Consider the following 13509-nt stretch of genomic DNA (forward strand, 5'->3'; position numbering starts at 1 on the left):
AACAAAGATGGCGGCGTAGTTCAGATCAGATCTTTACTGTAATTAGCAGTAACCAAGATGGCGGCCAAGAATCAAATGCGGTCCGTGACGTATTTAGCGGCGAACTGATTGAATCCAGAATTCGACAATTTTTATACTAACTTTGGAAGGTTTTCATTGATTGTTTAGCACAGCCGGTGGTTATAAAAATGATTGGCGAATCCACTGGTCTCATACCCCCAAATAGAAGTCAAAAACAGTTTACAGTTACCAAACAGTTACGACTCCATTCCGCTACAGACTGGAGGTTTTCCTCTAGAGTTTTAGCCATTTCCTTAGCTATGTGTTCATTTGGTTTACCTTTGTTGTCGAGGGGGTGCTAGTGCTCGGAGTTCATCAGTGCACTTGCCATTGAAATACTTGTAAAACAGGCACAAGGATGCCACGTTTCAGTGATGGGACATAGGTTGGAGTTAGTTAATAGTTTGGGACCGATTAGGTTGGTGACTCTTTTTCGAATCCTGTCAAGGACCGATATACTATTGGCAGATGCACCAGCCCAGATGTAGCAAAATTATGCATGGGCAAACCGTGGCTTTGTAGAGGTACAGGATACTCTCAGGTGTGAGTAGCTTTCTAGCACGATAGAGGGAGCCCACCTTTCTCGCAGTAGACTTAGCAATTGTCTCAATGTATTTGTTCCAATTTATGTTATCTGGAACTTGAGGGAAGTATCTCATGACAATCAATGGTTTTTAATTAATTATTAAAATTAATTATTAAAATTAATTATTAAAAATAATTAATTTTAATAATTAATTATTAAAATTAATTATTAAAAGAGATAAACTTAATCTTGGCAGCATTGAAAGTTTCTCATTTGCATCTTAGTTGTATATGAGTTTATATATCTATCTATCTTATATATATATATATATATATATATATATATATATATATATGCTGGCTTGAGGTGGTTGCTTGGCTAGCCGCACTGATGAGCTGTAAAAGAAATAGTATTGTGTGTGTGTGTGTATATATATATATATATATATATATATATATATATATATATATATATATATTCAGGCAAACATTATTAAAAACAACAGAGATACCTTGCTTAATGATTCTTTTTTTTTCATTTTTTCGATCTTTCGTAAGATTTTTTTTAAATTCAAGATGGAAGGCATTTACAAATGTTCCATGGTTCACACGAGCGCTTTCGATTCTTTCTTGAATCATCATCAGGTGGAGATAAAATATTAAAAATAGAAGTGAAATATATAGTTACGAATGATAAAAAGAGTCAATGAAAAGTCGATTAAGATATACATTTACGAGTGATAAAAAACTTGATTAAAAATTAGGATGATAAAAGGCAATGTTAGTTAAACCAGTCGTATACTGGTTATGCTAAACATTTCAGCACATTTTTGCTACTTTCAAAATTAATGCTATTTATAGATGGGTGCTGGGTTTTTATATATAGTGCTTCAAGTATTTTTAATTTTTTACAATTACTGTCTCGTTGCAAAATCCTTGTGTTGTCCACGAGGACCTTTCTAAGATTAGAGGGGGGGACAGCAATGTTGATTTGTTAAATGCTGGTATATTGAGCTAGTACTGTTCAAATGCATCGTTAATCAACGGGACAATGTTGTTTTTGTATGTCCAATATATGCGTTTTTATTTTCAGAGTTACACTCTCCTAAGGGGCATTGAAATTTGTACACAATATTGGTTTGCTCCAACATTTTTGTCGCCGGCGAGGAGTTATTTTTAACGATGAGGTTCTGGGTTCGATACTTCTTATAGTATATAATAAATCTAATCTTAGAATTGTTCTCTAGAGGTGCTGTATATCTATGTATGATGCTTTTAATTATTTTTTCTTCCACTCTAAAATTTGGTGTCATTTGGTTTTTGTAAAATATGTCTATAGGGTTAGTGTTAGAAGATTAACTAGTATTGCTGTTAAGGTTTTTAGGGACTGTATAAATAGTTTAATTTGTTGATCAACAATATAATTCGGAAAGTAATTATTTATAAGAACCTGTTTGATATTTTAAATTTCTATTAGTAGTGCTTTTTTCGTAGAAGAAATCATCTTAGCACAGTTTAAAAGATTTTTGATTATAGCAATTTTATAACGCTGAGGGCACTCACTCTTAAAGTTTAAGAGGCTGGATTTTGTACTAGTTGGATTTTTGTATACAGCTGTGTCGAAAGTATTGTTAGATGAGTCTATAAGGACGTCCAGAAAGTGAATTTGTTTGTTATCATTTAATTCTATTGTAAACTTAATGACAGGGTTTTTTTAAAAAGATCTTGAAGTTTATATATCCGTTCGTCATTATCAGCTAAGAGGAGTATGTCGTCAACATAACGTACATACATAGGGGGCTTTATATTATTTTTAAATGTTTTATTTTCTAAGTCTGCCATATACAATTCACTCAGGGTAGGTCCGAGGACTGACCCCATTGCGACGCCATCTATTTGATTATATATGTTGCCATTAGGATCATAAAAAGGTATTTCCGTGATGCAGATTAATAATATTCTTTTTAATATATTTTTATTAATTTTAAGTGGGGGGGGGGACTGACGGATGATTGTAGATGTTGTTTATAATAATATCTATGGTTTTCACTACAGGGACATTGCAACGAGAAAGTAATTGTAAAAAATTAAAAATACTTGAAGCACTATATAAAAAAACTGATGATGATTCAAGAAAGAATCGAAAGCGCTCGTGTGAACCATGGAACATTTGTAAATACCTTCCATCTTGAAGTTAAAAAAATCTTACGAAAGATCGAAAAAATGAAAAAAAAGAATCATTAAGCAAGGTATCTCTGTTGTTTTTAATAATGTTTGCCTGAATGAAGGAATGCTGCCTAAATACACTAATATATATATGTATATATATATATATTCATATCAGGTCATGTCATATGCTACTGGTACCATGTAACTCAATAATACCTGCCTCATGGTTTGGTCACTGGTGACTAAACTGGTTCCCCCACCAGACTTGTTTGGTGAGGAGGGTGGCTAGTCTCCCTGAAGGATTAAAAACAAGACCTTCCAAAGGGCGAATGAACCCTTTTTCGGGGTCAACGGCCAACTAGCACCATGTGTGTTTGTGTGTATGTATGTGAGTGTTGGGGTGGAGTGGGCTCTCGTAAGCCGTGATGAAGGCAACCTTTCTAGGAGAAGCAACTCTCTGATTTAAAAAACCATAAAGCAGGAGACCAGTGAGTTTATAATAATTATTATAATTATTATGTGGTAGTGAGTTTATAATAATCATTATAATTATTATGTGGTAGTGAGTTTATAATAATCATTATAATTATTATGTGGTAGTGAGTTTATAATAATTATTATAATTATTATGTGGTAGTGAGTTTATAATAATTATTATGTGGTAGTGAGTTTATAATAATTATTATAATTATTATGTGGTAGTGAGTTTATAATAATTATTATAATTATTATGTGGTAGTGAGTTTATAATAATCATTATAATTATTATGTGGTAGTGAGTTTATAATAATCATTATAATTATTATGTGGTAGTGAGTTTATAATAATTATTATAATTATTATGTGGTAGTGAGTTTATAATAATCATTATAATTATTATGTGGTAGTGAGTTTATAATAATCATTATAATAATTATTGTGGTAGTGAGTTTATAATAATTATTATAATTATTATGTGGTAGTGAGTTTATAATAATTATTATAATTGTTATGTGGTAGTGAGTTTATAATAATTATTATAATTATTATGTGGTAGTGAGTTTATAATAATAATTATAATTATGTGGTAGTGAGTTTATAATAATCATTATAATTATTATGTGGTAGTGAGTTTATAATAATTATTATAATTATTATGTGGTAGTGAGTTTATAATAATTATTATAATTATTATGTGGTAGTGAGTTTATAATAATCTTTATAATTATTATGTGGTAGTGAGTTTATAATAATCATTATAATTATTATGCGGTAGTGAGTTTATAATAATCATTATAATTATTATGTGGTAGTGAGTTTATAATAATCATTATAATTATTATGTGGTAGTGAGTTTATAATAATTATTATAATTATTATGTGGTAGTGAGTTTATAAAAATTATTATAATTATTATGTGGTAGTGAGTTTATAATAATCATTATAATTTTTATGTGGTAGTGAGTTTATAATAATTATTATAATTATTATGTGGTAGTGAGTTTATAATAATCATTATAATTATTATGTGGTAGTGAGTTTATAATAATCATTATAATTATTATGTGGTAGTGAGTTTATAATAATCATTATAATTATTACGTGGTAGTGAGTTTATAATAATTATTATAATTATTATATGGTAGTGAGTTTATAATAATCATTATAATTATTATGTGGTAGTGAGTTTATAATAATCATTATAATTATTATGTGGTAGTGAGTTTATAATAATCATCATAATTATTATGTGGTAGTGAGTTTATAATAATCATTATAATTATTATGTGGTAGTGAGTTTATAATAATCATCATAATTATTATGTGGTAGTGAGTTTATAATAATCATCATAATTATTATGTGGTAGTGAGTTTATAATAATCATCATAATTATTATGTGGTAGTGAGTTTATAATAATCATTATAATAATTTTGTGGTAGTGAGTTTATAATAATCATTATAATTATTATGTGGTAGTGAGTTTATAATAATTATTGTGGTAGTGAGTTTATAATAATCATTATAATTATTATGTGCTAGTGAGTTATAAAAGAATTATGTGGTAATGAGTTATAAAAGAATTATTATGTGGTAGTGAGTTATAAAAGAATTATTATGTGGTAGTGAGTTATAAAAGAATTATTATGTGGTAGTGAGTTATAAAAGAATTATTATGTGGTAGTGAGTTATAATAAGAATTATTATGTGGTAGTGAGTTATAAAAGAATTATTATGTGGTAGTGAGTTATAAAAGAATTATTATGTGGTAGTGAGTTATAAAAAGAATTATTATGTGGTAGTGAGTTATAAAAGAATAATTATGTGGTAGTGAGTTATAAAAGGATAATTATGTGGTAGTGAGTTATAAAAGAATTATTATGTGGTAGTGAGTTATAAAAGAATTATTATGTGGTAGTGAGTTATAAAAGAATAATTATGTGGTAGTGAGTTATAAAAGAATTATTATGTGGTAGTGAGTTATAAAAGAATTATTATGTGGTAGTGAGTTATAAAAGAATTATTATGTGGTAGTGAGTTATAAAAGAATTATTATGTGGTAGTGAGTTATAAAAGAATTATTATGTGGTAGTGAGTTATAAAAGAATTATTATGTGGTAGTGAGTTATAAAAAGAATTATTATGTGGTAGTGAGTTATAAAAGAATTATTATGTGGTAGTGAGTTATAATAAGAATTATTATGTGGTAGTGAGTTATAAAAGAATTATTATGTGGTAGTGAGTTATAAAAAGAATTATTATGTGGTAGTGAGTTATAAAAGAATTATTATGTGGTAGTGAGTTATAAAAGAATTATTATGTGGTAGTGAGTTATAAAAGAATTATTATGTGGTAGTGAGTTATAAAAAGAATTATTATGTGGTAGTGAGTTATAAAAGAATTATTATGTGGTAGTGAGTTATAAAAGAATTATTATGTGGTAGTGAGTTATAAAAGAATTATTATGTGGTAGTGAGTTATAAAAGAATTATTATGTGGTAGTGAGTTATAAAAGAATTATTATGTGGTAGTGAGTTATAAAAAGAATTATTATGTGGTAGTGAGTTATAAAAGAATTATTATGTGGTAATGAGTTATAAAAGAATTATTATGTGGTAGTGAGTTTATAATAATTATTATAATTATTATGTGGTAGTGAGTTTATAATAATCATTATAATTATTATGTGGTAGTGAGTTTATAATAATCATTATAATTATTATGTGGTAGGGAGTTTATAATAATTATTATAATTATTATGTGGTAGTGAGTTTATAATAATTATTATAATTATTATATGGTAGTGAGTTTATAATAATCATTATAATTATTATGTGGTAGTGAGTTTATAATAATCATTATAATTATTATGTGGTAGTGAGTTTATAATAATCATCATAATTATTATGTGGTAGTGAGTTTATAATAATCATTATAATTATTATGTGGTAGTGAGTTTATAATAATCATCATAATTATTATGTGGTAGTGAGTTTATAATAATCATCATAATTATTATGTGGTAGTGAGTTTATAATAATCATCATAATTATTATGTGGTAGTGAGTTTATAATAATCATTATAATAATTTTGTGGTAGTGAGTTTATAATAATCATTATAATTATTATGTGGTAGTGAGTTTATAATAATTATTGTGGTAGTTAGTTTATAATAATCATTATAATTATTATGTGCTAGTGAGTTATAAAAGAATTATGTGGTAATGAGTTATAAAAGAATTATTATGTGGTAGTGAGTTATAAAAGAATTATTATGTGGTAGTGAGTTATAAAAGAATTATTATGTGGTAGTGAGTTATAAAATAATTATTATGTGGTAGTGAGTTATAATAAGAATTATTATGTGGTAGTGAGTTATAAAAGAATTATTATGTGGTAGTGAGTTATAAAAGAATTATTATGTGGTAGTGAGTTATAAAAAGAATTATTATGTGGTAGTGAGTTATAAAAGAATAATTATGTGGTAGTGAGTTATAAAAGGATAATTATGTGGTAGTGAGTTATAAAAGAATTATTATGTGGTAGTGAGTTATAAAAGAATTATTATGTGGCAGTGAGTTATAAAAGAATAATTATGTGGTAGTGAGTTATAAAAGAATTATTATGTGGTAGTGAGTTATAAAAGAATTATTATGTGGTAGTGAGTTATAAAAGAATTATTATGTGGTAGTGAGTTATAAAAGAATTATTATGTGGTAGTGAGTTATAAAAAGAATTATTATGTGGTAGTGAGTTATAAAAGAATTATTATGTGGTAGTGAGTTATAATAAGAATTATTATGTGGTAGTGAGTTATAAAAGAATTATTATGTGGTAGTGAGTTATAAAAAGAATTATTATGTGGTAGTGAGTTATAAAAGAATTATTATGTGGTAGTGAGTTATAAAAGAATTATTATGTGGTAGTGAGTTATAAAAGAATTATTATGTGGTAGTGAGTTATAAAAAGAATTATTATGTGGTAGTGAGTTATAAAAGAATTATTATGTGGTAGTGAGTTATAAAAGAATTATTATGTGGTAGTGAGTTATAAAAGAATTATTATGTGGTAGTGAGTTATAAAAGAATTATTATGTGGTAGTGAGTTATAAAAGAATTATTATGTGGTAGTGAGTTATAAAAAGAATTATTATGTGGTAGTGAGTTATAAAAAGAATTATTATGTGGTAGTGAGTTATAAAAAGAATTATTATGTGGTAGTGAGTTATAAAAAGAATTATTATGTGGTAGTGAGTTATAAAAGAATTATTATGTGGTAGTGAGTTATAAAAGAATTATTATGTGGTAGTGAGTTATAAAAAGAATTATTATGTGGTAGTGAGTTATAAAAAGAATTATTATGTGGTAGTGAGTTATAAAAAGAATTATTATGTGGTAGTGAGTTATAAAAGAATTATTATGTGGTAGTGAGTTATAAAAGAATTATTATGTGGTAATGAGTTATAAAAGAATTATTATGTGGTAGTGAGTTTATAATAATTATTATAATTATTATGTGGTAGTGAGTTTATAATAATCATTATAATTATTATGTGGTAGTGAGTTTATAATAATCATTATAATTATTATGTGGTAGGGAGTTTATAATAATTATTATAATTATTATGTGGTAGTGAGTTTATAATAATTATTATAATCATTATGTGGTAGTGAGTTTATAATAATCATTATAATTATTATGTGGTAGTGAGTTTATAATAATCATTATAATTATTATGTGGTAGTGAGTTTATAATAATCATTATAATTATTATGTGGTAGTGAGTTTATAATAATCATTATAATTATTATGTGGTAGTGAGTTTATAATAATTATTATAATTATTATGTGGTAGTGAGTTTATAATAATTATTATAATTATTATGTGGTAGTGAGTTTATAATAATTATTATAATTATTATGTGGTAGTGAGTTTATAATAATCATTATAATTTTTATGTGGTAGTGAGTTTATAATAATCATTATAATTATTATGTGGTAGTGAGTTTATAATAATCATAATTATTATGCGGTAGTGAGTTTATAATAATCATTATAATTATTATGTGGTAGTGAGTTTATAATAATCATTATAATTATTATGTGGTAGTGAGTTTATAATAATCATTATAATTATTATGTGGTAGTGAGTTTATAATAATCATCATAATTATTATGTGGTAGTGAGTTTATAATAATCATCATAATTATTATGTGGTAGTGAGTTTATAATAATCATCATAATTATTATGTGGTAGTGAGTTTATAATAATCATCATAATTATTATGTGGTAGTGAGTTTATAATAATTATTGTGGTAGTGAGTTTATAATAATCATTATAATTATTATGTGGTAGTGAGTTATAAAAGAATTATGTGGTAATGAGTTATAAAAGAATTATTATGTGGTAGTGAGTTATAAAAGAATTATTATGTGGTAGTGAGTTATAAAAGAATTATTATGTGGTAGTGAGTTATAAAAGAATTATTATGTGGTAGTGAGTTATAAAAGAATTATTATGTGGTAGTGAGTTATAAAAGAATTATTATGTGGTAGTGAGTTATAAAAAGAATTATTATGTGGTAGTGAGTTATAAAAGAATAATTATGTGGTAATGAGTTATAAAAGAATAATTATGTGGTAGTGAGTTATAAAAGAATTATTATGTGGTAGTGAGTTATAAAAAGAATTATTATGTGGTAGTGAGTTATAAAAAGAATTATTATGTGGTAGTGAGTTATAAAAAGAATTATTATGTGGTAGTGAGTTATAAAAGAATTATTATGTGGTAGTGAGTTATAAAAAGAATTATTATGTGGTAGTGAGTTATAAAAAGAATTATGTGGTAGTGAGTTATAAAAAGAATTATTATGTGGTAGTGAGTTATAAAAGAATTATTATGTGGTAGTGAGTTATAAAAGAATTATTATGTGGTAATGAGTCATAAAAGAATTATTATGTGGTAGTGAGTTTATAATAATTATTATAATTATTATGTGGTAGTGAGTTTATAATAATCATTATAATTATTATGTGGTAGTGAGTTTATAATAATCATTATAATTATTATGTGGTAGTGAGTTTATAATAATTATTATAATTATTATGTGGTAGTGAGTTTATAATAATTATTATAATTATTATGTGGTAGTGAGTTTATAATAATTATTATAATTATTATGTGGTAGTGAGTTTATAATAATCATTATAATTTTATGTGGTAGTGAGTTTATAATAATCATTATAATTATTATGTGGTAGTGAGTTTATAATAATCATAATTATTATGCGGTAGTGAGTTTATAATAATCATTATAATTATTATGTGGTAGTGAGTTTATAATAATCATTATAATTATTATGTGGTAGTGAGTTTATAATAATCATTATAATTATTATGTGGTAGTGAGTTTATAATAATCATTATAATTATTATGTGGTAGTGAGTTTATAATAATCATTATAATTATTATGTGGTAGTGAGTTTATAATAATCATCATAATTATTATGTGGTAGTGAATTTATAATAATCATCATAATTATTATGTGGTAGTGAGTTTATAATAATCATCATAATTATTATGTGGTAGTGAGTTTATAATAATCATCATAATTATTATGTGGTAGTGAGTTTATAATAATCATCATAATTATTATGTGGTAGTGAGTTTATAATAATGATCATAATTATTATGTGGTAGTGAGTTTATAATAATCATTATAATTATTTTGTGGTAGTGAGTTTATAATAATCATTATAATTATTATGTGGTAGTGAGTTTATAATAATTATTGTGGTAGTGAGTTTATAATAATCATTATAATTATTATGTGGTAGTGAGTTATAAAAGAATTATGTGGTAATGAGTTATAAAAGAATTATTATGTGGTAGTGAGTTATAAAAGAATTATTATGTGGTAGTGAGTTATAAAAGAATTATTATGTGGTAGTGAGTTATAAAAGAATTATTATGTGGTAGTGAGTTATAATAAGAATTATGATGTGGTAGTGAGTTATAAAAGAATTATTATGTGGTAGTGAGTTATAAAAGAATTATTATGTGGTAGTGAGTTATAAAAAGAATTATTATGTGGTAGTGAGTTATAAAAGAATAATTATGTGGTAGTGAGTTATAAAAGAATAATTATGTGGTAGTGAGTTATAAAAGAATTATTATGTGGTAGTAAGTTATAAAAGAATTATTATGTGGTAGTGAGTTATAAAAGAATTATTATGTGGTAGTGAGTTATAAAAGAATAATTATGTCGTAGTGAGTTATAAAAGAATTATTATGTGGTAGTGAGTTATAAAAGAATTATTATGTGGTAGTGAGTTATAAAAGAATTATTATATGGTAGTGAGTTATAAAAGAATTATTATGTGGTAGTGAGTTATAAAAGAATTATTATGTGGTAGTGAGTTATAAAAAGAATTATTATGTGGTAGTGAGTTATAAAAGAATTATTATGTGGTAGTGAGTTATAATAAGAATTATTATGTGGTAGTGAGTTATAAAAGAATTATTATGTGGTAGTGAGTTATAAAAAGAATTATTATGTGGTAGTGAGTTATAAAAGAATTATTATGTGGTAGTGAGTTATAATAAGAATTATTATGTGGTAGTGAGTTATAAAAGAATTATTATGTGGTAGTGAGTTATAAAAAGAATTATTATGTGGTAGTGAGTTATAAAAGAATTATTATGTGGTAGTGAGTTATAAAAGAATTATTATGTGGTAGTGAGTTATAAAAAGAATTATTATGTGGTAGTGAGTTATAAAAAGAATTATTATGTGGTAGTGAGTTATAAAAGAATTATTATGTGGTAGTGAGTTATAAAAGAATTATTATGTGGTAGTGAGTTATAAAAGAATTATTATGTGGTAGTGAGTTATAAAAGAATTATTATGTGGTAGTGAGTTATAAAAGAATTATTATGTGGTAGTGAGTTATAAAAGAATTATTATGTGGTAGTGAGTTATAAAAAGAATTATTATGTGGTAGTGAGTTATAAAAAGAATTATTATGTGGTAGTGAGTTATAAAAAGAATTATTATGTGGTAGTGAGTTATAAAAAGAATTATTATGTGGTAGTGAGTTATAAAAAGAATTATTATGTGGTAGTGAGTTATAAAAGAATTATTATGTGGTAGTGAGTTATAAAAAGAATTATTATGTGGTAGTGAGTTATAAAAGAATTATTATGTGGTAGTGAGTTATAAAAGAATTATTATGTGGTAGTGAGTTATAAAAGAATTATTATGTGGTAGTGAGTTATAAAAAGAATTATTATGTGGTAGTGAGTTATAAAAGAATTATTATGTGGTAGTGAGTTATAAAAGAATTATTATGTGGTAGTGAGTTATAAAAGAATTATTATGTTGTAGTGAGTTATAATAAGAATTATTATGTGGTAGTGAGTTATAAAAGAATTATTATGTGGTAGTGAGTTATAAAAAGAATTATTATGTGGTAGTGAGTTATAAAAGAATTATTATGTGGTAGTGAGTTATAAAAGAATTATTATGTGGTAGTGAGTTATAAAAGAATTATTATGTGGTAGTGAGTTATAAAAGAATTATTATGTGGTAGTGAGTTATAAAAGAATTATTATGTGGTAGTGAGTTAAAAAAGAATTATTATGTGGTAGTGAGTTAAAAAAGAATTATTATGTGGTAGTGAGTTATAAAAGAATTATTATGTGGTAGTGCATTATAAAAGAATTATTATGTGGTAGTGAGTTATAAAAGAATTATTATGTGGTAGTGAGTTATAAAAGAATTATTATGTGGTAGTGAGTTATAAAAGAATTATTATGTGGTAGTGAGTTTATAATAATTATTGTGGTAGTGAGTTTATAATAATCATTATAATTATTATGTGCTAGTGAGTTATAAAAGAATTATGTGGTAATGAGTTATAAAAGAATTATTATGTGGTAGTGAGTTATAAAAGAATTATTATGTGGTAGTGAGTTATAAAAGAATTATTATGTGGTAGTGAGTTATAAAAGAATTATTATGTGGTAGTGAGTTATAATAAGAATTATTATGTGGTAGTGAGTTATAAAAGAATTATTATGTGGTAGTGAGTTATAAAAGAATTATTATGTGGTAGTGAGTTATAAAAAGAATTATTATGTGGTAGTGAGTTATAAAAGAATAATTATGTGGTAGTGAGTTATAAAAGGATAATTATGTGGTAGTGAGTTATAAAAGAATTATTATGTGGTAGTGAGTTATAAAAGAATTATTATGTGGTAGTGAGTTATAAAAGAATAATTATGTGGTAGTGAGTTATAAAAGAATTATTATGTGGTAGTGAGTTATAAAAGAATTATTATGTGGTAGTGAGTTATAAAAGAATTATTATGTGGTAGTGAGTTATAAAAGAATTATTATGTGGTAGTGAGTTATAAAAGAATTAATATGTGGTAGTGAGTTATAAAAAGAATTATTATGTGGTAGTGAGTTATAAAAGAATTATTATGTGGTAGTGAGTTATAATAAGAATTATTATGTGGTAGTGAGTTATAAAAGAATTATTATGTGGTAGTGAGTTATAAAAAGAATTATTATGTGGTAGTGAGTTATAAAAGAATTATTATGTGGTAGTGAGTTATAAAAGAATTATTATGTGGTAGTGAGTTATAAAAGAATTATTATGTGGTAGTGAGTTATAAAAAGAATTATTATGTGGTAGTGAGTTATAAAAGAATTATTATGTGGTAGTGAGTTATAAAAGAATTATTATGTGGTAGTGAGTTATAAAAGAATTATTATGTGGTAGTGAGTTATAAAAGAATTATTATGTGGTAGTGAGTTATAAAAGAATTATTATGTGGTAGTGAGTTATAAAAAGAATTATTATGTGGTAGTGAGTTATAAAAAGAATTATTATGTGGTAGTGAGTTATAAAAAGAATTATTATGTGGTAGTGAGTTATAAAAGAATTATTATGTGGTAGTGAGTTATAAAAGAATTATTATGTGGTAGTGAGTTATAAAAAGAATTATTATGTGGTAGTGAGTTATAAAAAGAATTATTATGTGGTAGTGAGTTATAAAAAGAATTATTATGTGGTAGTGAGTTATAAAAGAATTATTATGTGGTAGTGAGTTATAACAGAATTATTATGTGGTAGTGAGTTATAAAAGAATTATTATGTGGTAATGAGTTATAAAAGAATTATTATGTGGTAGTGAGTTTATAATAATTATTATAATTATTATGTGGTAGTGAGTTTATAATAATCATTATAATTATTATGT

The 13509-nt window shown here is 24.8% G+C and overlaps 1 protein-coding gene across 2 annotated transcripts in view; it reads left to right on the forward strand.

Moving 5' to 3' along the window:
- The window catches only part of LOC145269119 (splicing factor ESS-2 homolog), a 75122-nt gene that overhangs the window by 35075 nt on the left and 26538 nt on the right, over positions 1-13509 (forward strand). The gene's annotated exons all lie outside the window — the stretch shown is intronic.

This window comes from Euprymna scolopes, chromosome 45 (genome assembly GCF_053919585.1).
Source record: "Euprymna scolopes isolate OS-2025 chromosome 45, ASM5391958v1, whole genome shotgun sequence".
Lineage (NCBI taxonomy): Eukaryota > Metazoa > Mollusca > Cephalopoda > Sepiida > Sepiolidae > Euprymna > Euprymna scolopes.